General features: G+C 39.1%; 1 protein-coding gene across 4 annotated transcripts in view; it reads left to right on the forward strand.

The window, feature by feature from the left end:
- The first annotated feature begins 1,307 nt into the window (after nucleotides 1-1,307).
- KCTD20 (potassium channel tetramerization domain containing 20) overlaps nucleotides 1,308-15,599 on the forward strand; it is a 29,214-nt gene continuing 14,922 nt past the window's right edge. The window contains exons 1-2 of one of the 4 annotated variants that reach the window (XM_032649702.1): nucleotides 1,536-1,677; nucleotides 1,777-2,012. The gene's annotated coding sequence lies outside the window, so the exon portion shown is untranslated. Of the gene's footprint in view, nucleotides 1,678-1,776; nucleotides 2,013-15,599 lie in introns of all 4 variants that reach the window. The other 3 variants (XM_032649705.1, XM_032649706.1, XM_032649704.1) reach the window with 3 other exon arrangements.

Raw genomic sequence — 15,599 nt, forward strand, 5'->3', positions numbered from 1 at the left:
GGTGACTAGTTCAGGCCAATGAAATGTCAGCAGAAGTGAAAGGTCCACATCCGGAAGAGGCAAAGAAAAGCCCTTGCAGGATTCTCCAGTCTAGCTCTTTTGGCATCCCTGATGTGAAACCTCGTGTTGGGTTGGCAGAGCCAGGAATGGAAGCAGCTGGGAATGCTGTGTCACCACGTGAAGGTGAACTGCCCTGTAGAGTCACCTGACCTATTAGTGACGTACAGGTGACTAGTGCAGCACCTAGCCCATCCTGATTCAAACACAGTACTGGATGTTTTAGTCATTGTAAGTGAAGTGAAAGAATAGAAATGGGGACTGATCCTCTACACCTCTAAGATAAAATTACAATGAACAAATTTATAGTTTCAGTTTTTTAAAGTTGTTGCCCTTAATGAGGCAATTTTACTATACAAGTATCTGGCAACCATTTGCAACCTACTGGAATGAGATATTTTCTTATATTCCTTCCATTTCAAACATAATCATTAGCCCCAAATTAGTTTTTAGACTCTTAAGTAATGAAAAAGAAGTTGACTCAAAACTTAAGAAATCGTGCTATTAACTTAATTGGTTTTCAACAATTTTAAAACAAAATAGTTTGCATAACAAGTATAACTTTTTATTTAACTAGTATAACTTTTAAAAGTACAAAAACCAGTAGAAATCATGACAGAAAGGACTGATGCTATTTCTTTTACGCTTTATAGGTCATGGACTATACATAGATACTGTTTTGAGTGTTGAAATATTTTACTAGTAACACAACCAATTTTCCAATAATTTGCTTCAGGTTGATTAAAAATGTGTAATTCCGCTTTGTTTGCTATACTATGTAGTTTCCTTAAACTCAAGGTTTGAGAAAAACGTGGAGTTTTCCTCCCTCCTCTAAGTCAGAATGCATATCCGGGAGAGGGATTTCCAAGCAAAAGGTGTTTAAGGAACTCCATTATTCTCACTACCTCCTCCCTCCAAACGTATGTAAAGATCCGGGCTCCACAATTTTCTAAAAGCATTGGCTGTCCCGGGGCTGCGCGAGCTTGTTTCACAATTCAGATAACTACTAACTTTTCCGTTTCAGACTTTTAATAATTGAAAGAGGGTATCCGCAGCTCAGAAATCGATCTACCGCGGCTGTGCAGCAGTGAAAGCGTCCTGCGTGGGACGCGGGGGCGTGTCGGGAGGAAAAGGGACACCCTGTGGCGCGCTGCCCAGGGGGTTGGCCGGAGCCCGGCCTTCCCGGCGTGCCCCGCGCGCCGAAGGGGGACTCTTAACGTGAAGCGCCGGGTGACTCAGCCGTGTGGCCGCGCGGGCCGGGGCGGGGGCTGGGGGGCGCGCGCCGCTGCGGCCCGGGCGGTCCGAGGGGCGGCTGCTTGCGGCGCCGTGTGCGCGCGCCTCCCGGGCGGATTCGGCCCCCGAGCGCGAGAGCGCGGCGGGGAGCTTCAGGTAAGTGGCGGCACGAGACCGTTCGCCTCGAAGACCCGGCGGGCCGAGTGCGGCAGCGGGCCTGGCCCCGGAAGGTGCCTTTGTGTCGTGGGTAGGGGGCCGACTCCTCAGGACGCCGCTCGGGCGGCAGCCCGCCGGGTCGGACCCCCAGTTTGAAAACCCGCGGGGCGACAGTCATCTCGAGGCACAACGTTGGCAAATGGGTTCCAGGCGCCAGTTTCCGTGCTGAGGGTAAAGCTTGGTAATCCGGGGAAGAAGGGGGGTCGCCTTGTGTGGAAATCGTCAACACAGTCGTGGGGACAACTAAAGTATAACTTGACTTTCCTGCAGGCCTTTGGTGTTTTTAATCCCAACAGAAGAGGAATGATGAGAGCCCCGGAGTGTTTATTGATAAAACATTTGCAGACGTGTTCTTTCTGGCAGTTAACTGAATCATTAAAAATTAGGTCGTTGGTCGGACTTCTCGCTCTTTGCACCCCTGCTTCAGTCTTCCTTCTCTGCCACCCACAAATTACTAGCTTTCATCAGTGCCTCTGAGTGTAGAAGAGCTGGGGGAGCCTCAACTGGTAATTTTCTTTTAAATAAAACCTTACTTTTTATAGCGTTCAGTGTTTTCGAGTTTAAAAGCCTAGTTCTGCACTATCAAAAAAAAAAAAACCTATTTTGGAGTTTGTGATTCTTTCTGAAAATTCCTGGATTGATCCGATTTATTTTTAAAGGAGAAACCAGTGACCAAACTAACAGGATAAACAGACTAAGGAACTGTTTAACCAGTTTATGAAAATGAATTTTCCAGGCCCTTTAATTGTGCCCCTGTTAGCTGTTAAACAACTAGCTGCAGCTGTTACCTGAGAAATTAAGGTTCTTTTTTTAATGGTCCTCCAAACAGTGTTGTAGTTATAGCAGTTGAATTTGAAGAATCCGGTTGAAGAACTCCACCCTTAACTCCTCTTCCCCACCCCCCGACCCAAATTCTGGGACAGTAGTTCTCAAACATAAGTTTGCTCCTTAAAAGTACCAATACCCCTCCCAGAATTTTTTTAAAATAATTTTTTAAATTGTTTATACAATTTTTAAAGGTTACTTTCCATTTACAGTTATTACCAAATATTGGCTCTACTCCCCGTGTTGTACAGTACATCTTTGAGCCTTACACCCAATAGTTTGTACCTCCCACTCCCCCAGCCGTATATTATTCCACCCCAACCTGGTAACCACTTGTTTTTTCTCTGTATCTGTGAGTCTGCTTCTTTATTGTTATATTCATTGGTGTGTTGTATTTTTTTTAGATAACACATGTAAGTGATATCATACAGTATTCGTCTTTCTCTGACTTTTCACTTAGCATAATGCCCTCCAGGTCCATCCATGTTGCTGCAAATGGCAAAATTTCATTCTTTTTTTATGATTGAGTAGTAGTCCATTGTGTGTGTGTGTGTGTGTATCCTACATCTTCTTTATCCATTCATCTGTTGTTGGACACTTAGGTTGCTTCCATATCTTGGTAATTGTAAATAATGCTGCTGTGAACATTAGGGTACATAAATCTTTTCCAATTAGTGATTTTGTTTTTTTCAGATATATAGCCAGTAGTGGAATTGCTGGGTCATATGGTAGTTCTGTTTTAGTTTTTTGAGAAACCTCCATACTGTTTTCCACAGTGGCTGCACCAATTTACATTCCCACCAACAGTGTACAAGGGTTCCTTTTTCTCCACATCCTTGCTAACATGTTTTATTTGTGTTCTTTTTGATGATAGCTGTTCTGACAGGTGTGAGGTGATATCTCATGTGGTTTTGATTTGTACCTCTCCCAGAAATTTGATTCTGGAGATCAGTGATGGGTTTCCGAGTCTGCATTTTAAGCAAGCACCCCCTCCCTTGGTCTGTTATTGGTGATCCAGGGACCACACTTTGAGAAACACCAAAATAGGGTTGCCCTGAGAATTTTTAGAACTGCCCAATTTCCTTATCCCTTTATTGATTTACTCTCCCCTGCCCCCTAACCAATCATAAGCCAAGAAGATCTGACTCTTTGGAAGGAAACTTTAGAAAAGATAGTGCTTTCTTGGACTCTGACACCATGGTAGGAAATACTTTCATACATATTATAATATTGCCTTAGAGATGGTCTGTGCCTGGTAATCTGTCCTTTTACCTTCTGGGAGCTGCTTCCAGTAGCATCAGCTCATAAGTTATGCCATTAGGCCAAATCTTCCCCCCTCCCAACTAATTTAGTCTCCTTCCCCTTAGAACCAGGACAGCCAGTGCCTTGTATTTCCCATTGCCTTGAGCTCTCAGATTTCCTGGTATGTAGCAGTACCAGTAGCATTTATGAGGGCTTTCAGGTCATCTGAACATTAATTCAGTCATCAGATACCCCAGTAACGCCTGTTTTGTGCAAAACACTGTAGTAGGCCATTTTAGCAACAACATTGCAAAGATGTCATAGAGTTGCCTTGCTCCCTTGAGGTAGATATGAGGGCTGGATAACCTCTGCTCCCAAAGCTTTTTGTTTTTTAGTTCTTCTTCAAATAGATGTGTAGGGATGAGATTAGAGTTAGACTGTGTGTTTCTGACTTTTTTTCTGTCTTTGGTTTCTTCTTGGCATCTCATTTTTCTTACTAATCTTTTTCTGTTGATTCACAAAATACCATGTCTTTCCTTCTATAGCCCTGGGCTTTCCGATTATTGTGTCTTACTCTGCCCCTGAATCTGAACATGCCTACTCCTCCTTGGCTAACTGGAGTAAAGTTTAGGGAAATTGTTGGCATACTGAATGATTTCTAGTTGGAAGACCCAGAGTCATGGAAATATGAGGCTTAGAGCTATAAGGGAACCTATTACAAATTTATCTATTGCAATCCTCTTGCCTTTTAAGATGAGGAATCTGAGAGATGAGACGGCAGAGTGAGGACTCCTGGCTCCTAGCCCAGTGTTTTTTCCACTAAATCATCTCAAGAAAAATGCTTCAAAAATGGAAAAGGCGGGCTTCCCTGGTGGCGCAGTGGTTGAGAGTCCGCCTGCCGATGCAGGGGACACGGGTTCGTGGCCTGGTCTGGGAAGATCCCACATGCCGCGGAGCGGCTGGGCCCGTGAGCCATGGCCGCTGAGCCTGCATCTGGAGCCTGTGCTCCGCAACGGGAGAGGCCATAACAGTGAGAGGCCTGCGTACCGCAAAAAAAAAAAAAAAAAAAAAGGAAAAGGCTTAGAGAAGTTCAGTTATAAGTAGATAAAGAAAACTGAGACACTTTCACATGAGTACAGAAGCAGTAGTTGGAAAAATGGAGATTGAAGGAGAGTATTTTCTAACCACATAAATCAGGAAGATTGGGAACACTAAAATAAGGAACTCTGAAGCTTGGAATAAGTAGTAATAGAACAAATAAGAGCAAATAGTTATCTTGTAATCCCAAGAAATGTTATGAACTCGGTATTTTTTTTAAATTTTGGTAAAGGTTAAAGTAAGTACATTGGTGAATTTTTATTAAATGTTAGATGTTTGAGCAATGTCCAGAATCTTTTGAAGTTGTCGCATAACTGTACTGTTGTCCTTACCCAAGTTATTAGGTATCATCTTTGTGGGAGACAGAATATAAGGCTGATCTAACTGCTAATCTGATTCAATATACTTCTTATGAGAAATGAGATTATTGGAATAGTATATGCATTTCTGGAATCATAGGAAGGAAAGAAGTATGGATGAAAGAAGAGAACCCTTTGCTCTTTTTGCTTATAGTCCCCAAAGTAGACATTGTTTTTTGTTTCTTTAAATACATTTATTTATTTATTTATTTATGGTGGCATTTGGGTCTTTGTTGTTGCGCCCTGGCTTTCTCTAGTTGCGGCGAGCAGGGGCTACTCTTCGTTGTGGTGCATGGCCTTCTCTTTGTTGCGGAGCACAGGCTCTAGGCGTGTGGGCTTCAGTAGTTGTGGCACGCAGCTCTAGACCGCAGCCTCAGTAGTTGTGGCGCATGGGCTTAGTTGCTCCGCAGCATGTGGGATCTTCCCAGACCAGGGCTCGAACCCGTGTCACCTGCATTGGCAGGTGGATTCTTTTTTTTTTTAATTTAAAATTATTATTTTATTTATGTTTTTGGCTGTGTTGGGTCTTTGTTGCTATGCGTGGGCTTTCTCTAGTTGCAGTGAGTGGGGGCTATTCTTTGTTGAGGGGTGCGGGCTTCTCATTGTGGTGGCTTCTCTTGTTGTGGAGCACGGGCTCTAGGCGCGTGGGCTTAGTAGGTGTGGCTATAGGGGGCTCAGTAGTTGTGGCTCATGGGCTCTAGAGCGCAGGCTCAGTAGTTGTGGCGCACGGGCTTAGTTGCTCCATGGCATTGGGATCTTCCCGGGCCAGGGTTCGAACCTGTGTCCCCTGCATTGGCAGGCAGATTCTTAACCACTGCGCCACCAGGGAAGTCCATTCCAAAGTAGACATTGTTGGATTGTTCTTGTATATTCGTGAAAGTAGAATTAGAAATAGTAAGGACTTAGTAATTAGTAGACATTGTTATGTTCCAGACACTGTGCTAAATGTTTTTACATCCATTGCCTCATTTAATTATCTCCATTTTATAGCCAAGGAATCTAAGACACAAAGAGCTTAAGTTTGCCCAAGTCATACACCGTGTAAGTAGCAGAGCCAGCATTCAAATTTAAACTGACTCCAAAGCCATTACAGTTTATGCTCAATAGTGCCCTCATTATACTTCATTGGGCAGTGGTTAAGAATGTGGGCTTTGGAGCCAGTTTTAACTGGGTTTAAGTCTTAGTACCTTCATTTACTAGCTTGGATATTCATCAGTTTCTTTGTCTCCGAAAAAGAGGTTGTAATAGTACCTACCTCAGAGGGTTATTAGGATTGGGTTAATTCATGTAAAATGCTTTGATTTGCACCTGACTATTGTGAGTTCCCAGGAGATGCTGGCTGTTAACTGTTTTTTTCTAAATATTTTAATTTAAGAAGATATTTTCTTTAGATTCAGATTGTCCTTTCCAGCATTGAAATATTAAGGCTTTTATGATAAGTATAGATATAAATTAAACTATCTCTGTTCTTACTATAACATGGAGGCGGGGCTTACTAACATTTTGGAAAGTACTGGGGTGTAGTAGAAAGATCTGTGACATGATTTGGTTAAGAAGATTATTAAAGAAAGCTCACCTTCCTTAGAATAAAACAGCTAATGATCTACACTTCTATATGAAGATCACAGTCCATACCTTAACACCATGTAAGACGCCTTCAGTGTGTTTGCCCTAAATCTCTTTTTTTGTGGGAGAGGGTAAAATTTAATTTTTGCAGTCGTATCTGTGTATTAGTTTGCTAGGACTGCCCTAACAAAGTACCACAAACTGTGTGACTTAAACAACAGAAATTTATTTTCCCACAATCCTGGAGGCTGGAAGCCCAAGTTCAAGGTGTTGGCAGGGTTGGTTTCTTCTGAGGCCTCTCTCCTTGGCTTGGAGGTGGCTGCCTTCTCCTCCCTGTGTCTTCACATGGTCAGTCTTCCCTCTGTGCCTGTATGTGTCCTCATCTCCTCTACTTAAAAGGACACCATTTGTATTGGATTAGGGCCCACCCTAATGACTTCATTTAATCTTAATCACCTCTTTAAGGCCCTATTTCCAGTCACATTCTGAGGATTTAGGGTAATGGACTTCAACATATGAATTTTGAGGGAAACACAGTTTAATTTAGCTCATAACAATCTGTTTAGGGAATTAAATGTCAGGTAATCTGAATGTTCCATTGCCCTAATTGTTGAGCACCCTCTCACTTGGGATTCCAGCATCATCCTTTATCCTGTGCTACCCACCTGTCCTACCTTCTGCCTGTTCCTTAGAACCATGCTTGCTGTTGAGTACCCTAGGAAGCACACCATGCCTCCACATTAAGCCCTTGTGTTGGATTTAAAGCTACCAAGATTATTCTGTCATCCTATTGAATAATCTGCTTGAGAAACTATTTCATGTTTTTAACCTGAATTCCTAATTTGTCTTATATTCCTAATATTTCTTCTTTAATCTAGATGGAAAAATGTCCAAATCTCTTTAGTAATATATCATTTTCTTCTGAAACTTTAAAAAATTTCTTTTAAACTGTTCTAAGCTTTAAAAATACTCCAAAAAAAAAATACTCCAACATTTTCTTGAAGAGTTCCCTGTTTTTACAGATACATTTTCCTTTCTCATTTTAAAAGTAATAACACATTCATTTTAGAGACTTTGGCATACTCAATAAAACAGTTTTTAAAAATCACATATGATAAGCCTACAATTAAGGGAGAATAGTTGTTTATATTTTTAATCTTTTTTTCTGTGACTATATTTATTGTGTCAACCTGCCCTTTTTAAGTACTGTTTCATGCTATTTTAGTTATTATTCTAAAACTTTGTTAGCCTTTCAGCATATGAATTATATTGATTTTAGAATGTTAAGTCAACCTTTGCCATATGTATTATCCTTTTTGATGTATCTGGGTTTGATTTTTTAATAATTTGTATAGGATTTTGTGCTTATGAGAAAAAGTCATCTGTAATGCTTTTTGGTAATGTTCTTGTCAGGTTTTGGGTCAGCATTATGCTGGCCTCAGAAAATGAATTGGGATATAGGTTCTCTTTTTCTGTTCTCTGGAAGCATTTGTATAAGATTGATGTAATTTCTTCCTTAAAGGCGTGGAAGAATTTGCTAGTCAGGCCACTTGGTCCTGAAGTTTTCTTTGAAGGACGGTTTTAATTATGGAATATGGTTCTGTGTAGTATTTATATATCATCAAAATAATCTATGTCATCTATCTATTTGTATATAAATATACACACGTATATATTAAGCTGCTTATTGAAGGGAGTTGGTGTATACATTGTGGAGACTGGACTAGGCCATCAGGAACGCAGGCTGGGACTCTTGGGCAGGAGTTGAAGCTGCATTCCAGTCAAATTTCTTCTTCCTCAGAGAAACCTCAGTTCTGCCCTTAAAGCCTTTCAATTGTTGGATCAGGCCCACCCACATTATCTAGGATAATCTTCCTTACTTAAACTAAAATGATTAAAGACTTTAATCACATCTACCAAATACCTTCACAGTAACAGGTAGATTAGTGTTTGATTGAATGACTAGGACTGTAACCTCAAGGGTTGCCGTATAAAACTGACCATCACAGCTTCTCTGCAGTCTTGGCTATCTTACTAGTTGTCTAATGTCTTCAAACAAATGGGTTTTTTTTTGGTTTTTGTTTTCTGTTTTACCCATTCCATTCTGATAATTGCATTATTCCAGGGCATAGGACTTGCCAATGCGTGGAAGTCACGGTGGGTGTGGGGAGGAAGGCAGACTTCAACTTGGCACAAGGAAAAAAAAAAAAGTTTTTCCCTTGAGGATTGCTGGCCACCAATAGGGTGAGCTAAGCAAGAGATTCCTTATTTTGGGATTTTTTAGGTAGGATGGACTGAACTAATAGAAGTGTTTTTGTAGTCCTAGATGGAAGGTGATTTGGGACCCAGATTTTTTTTGAGATTTATGATTGGTAAAATTGTGGGGGGAAATTGGGAGCCCATCATCAGGTTGCCAGCCTTTTAGGACATTAAAAAAAAAAAATCTGACTATCATTTTCTGTCACCATTATGTTGTAAAAGAAAAGACATTAATATCAGAAAAGAAGTAAAGATTTAATTTAGGTACCAAGAAAGCATTACACTAATATATACCATAATTTTCAATTCACATTTTAATATTTTTGAAATCAGGCTGTATCTTAAAATCATGTATGTATTTAATAGTGCTTTCCTGAAACGCTGTTATTATATTGATGTCTTAGGCAATGTCACATGTCTTAGAACTGGGGTAATTGTGTGTGTGTGTGCCTGCCCCCATGTGTTACATCATCTCCACTGTCCTCATTTTTGCTAAGAGTCAGTGAAAACTTTTGATGCTAATTGATACTGGTCCTTGAACCATCTTCTGACACAGTGATTTTGGATTGTCTCCAGAATTTTCAATGTTTGTTCTATTGCTACAGTACTGATCCATGGATCTGTCCCCTAAGACCTTCTGATCTTTTCTTACTGTACAAAAACTTAGCTCTTTCTTATAAAATGGCCTACTGTATTGAGTAATACATTAAAAAATTTTTAATTGCACTCCCTTGTACTGTTTAAAGACATTATTGCTAATAGTATATCTCTTGGATATTTCCTGGAAGTTTGCCATTAAGTAATCTTTAACAGCTTGTGTATCTTTTCCTATAGAGAGTTTTAGATAATAGCAAGCAGAAGAGTGCCCTGGACATTAGGGACCTCATATGTTGACTGGCTTTTTCTTAGGAGTCATGAGCTTTGCCTGGTCTGTTATGTACCTTGGATTGTTCCTAGCTTAAAGGTGTCATTAGAATGACCATAACTAGTTGAATCCATCAAAAGATAGAAGCACCTGTGTGGAAATTACAGAATTTGATCTACCCTGTTTTTAGGTAACAAAGTTGAAAGTTACAGCAGAATTAGGTAAGGTCTTAATTTGAACTTGGGGAACTCAGATTGTAAAATCAGCCCCTATCTGGAGTTAATTGATTTAGAGGTCATCTCAAAGCAACTATTTAAACAGAAAAGGTGCTAGGTGTGCCTGTTACTGGCACAGAAAGGTCATATGTCCTGGCTCCAGACCTTGGGCTTGAAATCATATCTCCAAACCTGTGAAACTTACGTAGAATTCATGAAGTAAATCAGACCTATAAGGAGAGGTAACACAGCTTAAGGGTAACATGCATTTGACTCCGGAGCCAGAAGCCTGGATTTTGAAGCCTGGCTCTACTATTTATTAGCTATGTGACTGTGGGAACTTAACCTCTTTCTTCCTCAGTTTCCTCATCTGTAAATAGGGGTAATAATAGTACCTACTTCATAAAAGTTTTTTCTTTGAGTATTAAGTTAAATAATATAAAGTACTTAGAATAATATGTAGCACATGATATATGTTAAATCAGTGAAGTTTAAGTCCATCTGGACTTAAGACGGAATGTTTGTGGTGATTCGGCATATTGAAGAATCTCAACTGATTGATTTGGTTCCAGTGTAAAATGTGTTCTTGAGTAACTGGGTTTAGATTTGATTATTAGTTTAAGGATATAAGAAAACTTTGCATTTTGAAAGGGTGTTGCAATATTTAAGAACTTCTTGAGATATACTAGATTCAAAAGTTTACTTTTTTAGTATTTACTAAAGGTTTTTTGAGTACTTAAAGATTTGCTTGGGAGGCAATTAAAGTGCTAAAACAAGAAAAGAACATATTAAGATGATAAGTATAGTTTAAAATGTTTGGCAATATCAAACTTAGGATCGTGGTTTTAGGGGATTAAACTATATTTGTCTTATTTTATCTTTTAAACTGAGTAGTGAGTAAAAATGTTATTGTTATTTAAGTCTTTTTTTAATAGGTAATTTGATAAAGTTGTAAAGGAAACTGTTTAAAGGCCTTTAGGCAGTTATAAATTGAATGTAAGGTCTTAAGTCTTAATTTAAATCCAAGTAACTGTAATATAGTCTCTTCTGGCGCAAAAGCTGTTCTTGGGCTTAAGTTATATTGACAAAAAGGTACTAAGGGCGGTAAGTTAGGGATGTCAAGTAGAGAAGAGGAAAATATATCCAAGCGGTTATAATCTTGTCACTATTGTCCTTGTGCCTTTTTTTTTTTTTTTTTTGCGGTACGAGGGCCTCTCACTGCTGTGGCCTCTCCAGTTGTGGAGCACAGTCCCTGGACGCACAGGCTCAGTGGCCATGGCTCACGGGCCCAGCCGCTCCGCGGCATGTGGGATCTTCCCGGACCGGGGCACGAACCCATGTCCCCTGGATCGGCAGGCGGACTCTCAACCACTGCGCCACCAGGGAAGCTCTGTGCTTGTGCTTTTATCTGCCAGCTTGCCTGGCCTCAGCAATTCGTAGAGGAAAATGAAGGAGAAGAGATGTGGAATCAGAGGCGTTCCTGCCTTTCTGTGGAATTGGAATGCCCTCTTCTCTCCTTTATCTCTTCTCTTGTTACGGCTTTCTTCCAAGGTAGAAATGAGGAAGAGAAATGGTTCTGGCAACAGATATATTCAAATGTTATGCCTTGCCCAACTTGTGTAGTTTTTTTGCCTTAAATTCTATTTCCTAGCCTATTAATGTAGTTTCACCAAGTTCTTGGGTATTTCCCTTTTCTGCCCATCCTTTGCGCATTTTTCTGTTGGGTTAGTTTCATGCATTTTCATAAGCCCTTGAATATTGTGATAATAACTCTTTGTAAAAGTCTGTTGCAAATACAGTTTTTCAAGTATTTTTTTTCCTTTATAGGATTCCTTGCCATACAAAAGTTTAAAAAAATGTTTGTAGTTAGATTTGTCTTTCTCTTCTTTTTTAGATTTTGGGTGTTTTGCTCTTGATTGAAAAGGCCTCCCTACTCTAAGTTTGTGATCTCCTAGGATATTCTTTAAAAAGAGTGTTGTTGTGATTCAGTCTCTTATTCGTGAGATGAACGGGTACACCAGATGAGTTGTTCCCAAACATAGCCAGTCCACAGGATCAGCTGAGGAGTTTGTTAAAAATTCACATTCTTGGGACTTCCCCGGCAGTCCAGTGGTTAAGACTCCGCGCTTCCACTGCAGGGGCACGGGTTCGATCCCTGGTCAGGGAACTAAGATCCCACATGAAAAAAAAAAATTCACATTCTCAGATCCACCCTAGACCTACTAAATCAGAATCTCTGGGGAATAGGGCCACAGAATGTTTTTAACAAGTTCTGCTAGGTGATTCTGATTATCAGCTAGACTTGAGAACCACTGGACAAAATAATCACTAAGGTCTCTTCTGATCCTGAAATATCACTTTTCTGTATTTTGTAACTCTTGTGTTTCACATTCTCAACAATAGGATTGTAAGCTCTTTGAAAGTAGGCAGGACTGTGTCTTAGGTACTACCCTTCTTGCTGTCAACCCACAGAGATCCTTTCATGCCTAGACAATTCCAATAACCTCTTACTCTTCTAGTCCATCTGCGGTTGTATTTATCTTAAAGCAACATGTTGAACGTGACACTTCTCTGTGTAAAAACTTTGGCTACAAGACAAAGTCCTAACTCTATTTTACTTTATAACTCAAGGCCTCTGTAAGCTAGCTCCAGCTTGGTTTTCAACCTTATCTTATAGGGCTGTTGTATACAGCCATCTAAGTTGTGCATTGTACAGCTCCTTAAATGATGGTGTGTATGGGGTTCCCTGAAGTCGTATGGTATGGTGATTCTGATTTCTCCCACCCTTCACTCTAAGCTGGTTGCTCTCCCCACAGCCTGCACTCCTTCATATAGTATAAAGCCTGTTCACGCTTACTCTCCTGCTTATTATATACCATTCACCCTGTCTAAAATGCTCTTTCCTTTTTTCTCTATCAAAGTTCTACCTATTAACATCTAAGAATGGAGTATTAAACAGCCATTAAAAAGAATGAGGAAGACTTCTAATCACTCCTATGGAGTGAATTTGAGATATATTGTTAAGTACAAATAGCAAAGTACAGAACTGGATATGGTATTCCATCTTTTGTATAAGAAAAAGAAGAATTAAGAATTCATATGTGTATACACACATTATGCTTATTTCTATAAATAGAAACATGAAAGATAAACAAATAAAACTAGTTATCTGTAGGGAATAGATAGGAAAATATTGGAGGGAAAGGGGAAGGGAGAGACACTTTTCTGAGTGTTCCTTTTTTGTAACACTTGAACTTTTGAAGAATGTAAATGTTTTACATATTCAAAAATTAAATTTAAAAATAATGAAAAATAAGCTATAATTGTTAAAAAATGAACCTAAATTACAGGGCATACAGAGAAAAAATAAAAATAAAATAACTTGAACTGACTGTACATCCCTAGTGGGGTATACTTTAAGGACAAAAAGAATTGACCCCCAAAAGACTTAAACTCAGTAGGTTTATTGTTAGTAATATTAATGTTATAATTTAAAAACTAGTTTATTAACCAAGATTTTCATTGTGAGAGAAAAGATATAGTACTAATATAAAGTAAGTAAAAAAAACCATAATGTTGAATTTGAGTTGAAAATATCAATATAAACTTTTTTTTTTTTTTTTTTAATCCCCAACTTTGCTTCTAGACCATTTCAGGAGACGATGACATCTCAATAGCTATGAAGACACCTAGTGCTCAGATCCTGATTTATAAATTCTTTTGTCCACTAAAAGGAACAAAGGCTCCAGGGAGGAATAGCTGATTCTAGGTCTGGGTCAGAGATGGTAAAAGGTGAGCTTAGACAAATCTTGTACAAAATAAAATAGAATAGAATAAAATAAAATGAAATTCCTCTCACGCAAATAAATAAAGCTGCTATGAACTTTCATTAAAAAAAGAAAAATCTTGTACAGGAAGTAGCCTCATCAGCCAGTAGAATTGGGGTTAAATGACACAGATGAAGTCTTGAAGGGAACCATATTAGCCATAACTGGGTCTATTTATTTATTTATTTTATTTGGTTGTGCTGGGTCTATTTGGTTGTGGCAGGCGGGCTCCTTAGTTGTGGCATGTGGGCTCCTTAGTTTTGGCTCACAGGCTCCTTAGTTGTGTCATGTGAGTTAGTTGCGGCATGCATGTGGGATCTAGTTCTCTGACCAGGGATCGAACCCAGGCCCCCTGCATTGGGAGCAAAGAGTATTAACCACTGTGCCACCAGGGAAGTCCCACCTGGGACAATTTGAACCAAAAATCGGACAATTTGAAAAAAAATGATGGTAATGGATTGTTATAATACATTAGATTAAAACAGATCTTTGAGTTCATAATAATACTTAAAAGGAAGATAAAGGGAGAGTGAAGAAGTAGTTCTACTTAACAGAAGAATGCTAGACAATAAATGTAGGAGGAATGATAAAATTAGAAAGTCATCATTTTGTAGTCCCAAATGTAATAATTGATTCAGGCAAGAATCATCAATAGATGCTAAAACCACTGGGTGAAAAGTTATTGGGAGATAGGGTATTAGATCTCTCTTTACAATGGATAGACCTATAGTCACCACTTTAACCACATGATCAAACTTATCCCCTGTAGTGGGATAGCCTGGCATTATGTGCCTCTGATGTGATGGCATTTGGAAGGACTCACCTGTCACCTATACATGTACATATTCTTGTTTAAGAAAATTAAATTTGTATCTAATCACGTGGAAACAATCAGATGGATGTTAGAACTGACCTAGACTTTAAATTTTAAAAATATTTTATTATTTTTTTTTTTTATTGAAATATAGTCTGTTTACAATATTGTGTTAGTTTTAGGTGTACAGCAAAGTGATTCAATTATGTTTTTTCAGATTATTTTCCATTACAGTTATTATAAGATACTGAATATAGTTGTGTGTTATATAGTGAATCCTTGTTGCTTATCTATTTTATGTATAGTAGTTTGTATCTGTTAATCCCATACTCCTAATTTATCCTCCCCCCCTTTCCCCTTTGATAGCCTTAAGTTTGTTTTCCATGTCTGTGAGTCTGTCTCTGTTTTGTATATAGGTTCATTTGTATTATTTTTCAAATTCCACATATAAGTGGTATTATAATATTTGTCTTTGGCTTACTTAGTATGATATTCTCTAGGTCTAACCATGTTGCTGCAAATGGCAATATTTCATTCTTTTTTATGGCTGAATAATATTCCATTGTGTGTGTGTAGATATCTACCAGTCATCTGTTGATGGGCCCTTGGGTAGTTTCCATGTCTTGGCTATTGTAAATAGTGCTGCTGTAAACATTTGGGTGCATGTATCTTTTTGAATTAGAGTTTTTGTCTTTTCTGAATATATGCCCAGGAGAGGATCATATGGTAGCTCTATTTTTAGCATGGAACCTCCATACTGCTTTCCATAGTAGCTGCACTAATTTACATCCCTACCAACAGTGTAGGAGGGTTCCCTTTTCGGACCTAGGCTTTTTTAAAAAGTCAATTTCATGTAAAACAAAACAGTCCCCCCCCAAATTGCGGGGGGTGGTGGTGGTATGGAATATGCAAGATTAAAAGACTCAGAAAAACCAAATGTAAGGAATGAGCCTTGATTGAATTATGGATCCAAAAAAAAAGGTTCTGAAAGAAAATATGAGGCCAGTTGTGTAAATTTGATTA

Source organism: Phocoena sinus, chromosome 11 (assembly GCF_008692025.1).
Source record: "Phocoena sinus isolate mPhoSin1 chromosome 11, mPhoSin1.pri, whole genome shotgun sequence".
Taxonomy (NCBI): domain Eukaryota; kingdom Metazoa; phylum Chordata; class Mammalia; order Artiodactyla; family Phocoenidae; genus Phocoena; species Phocoena sinus.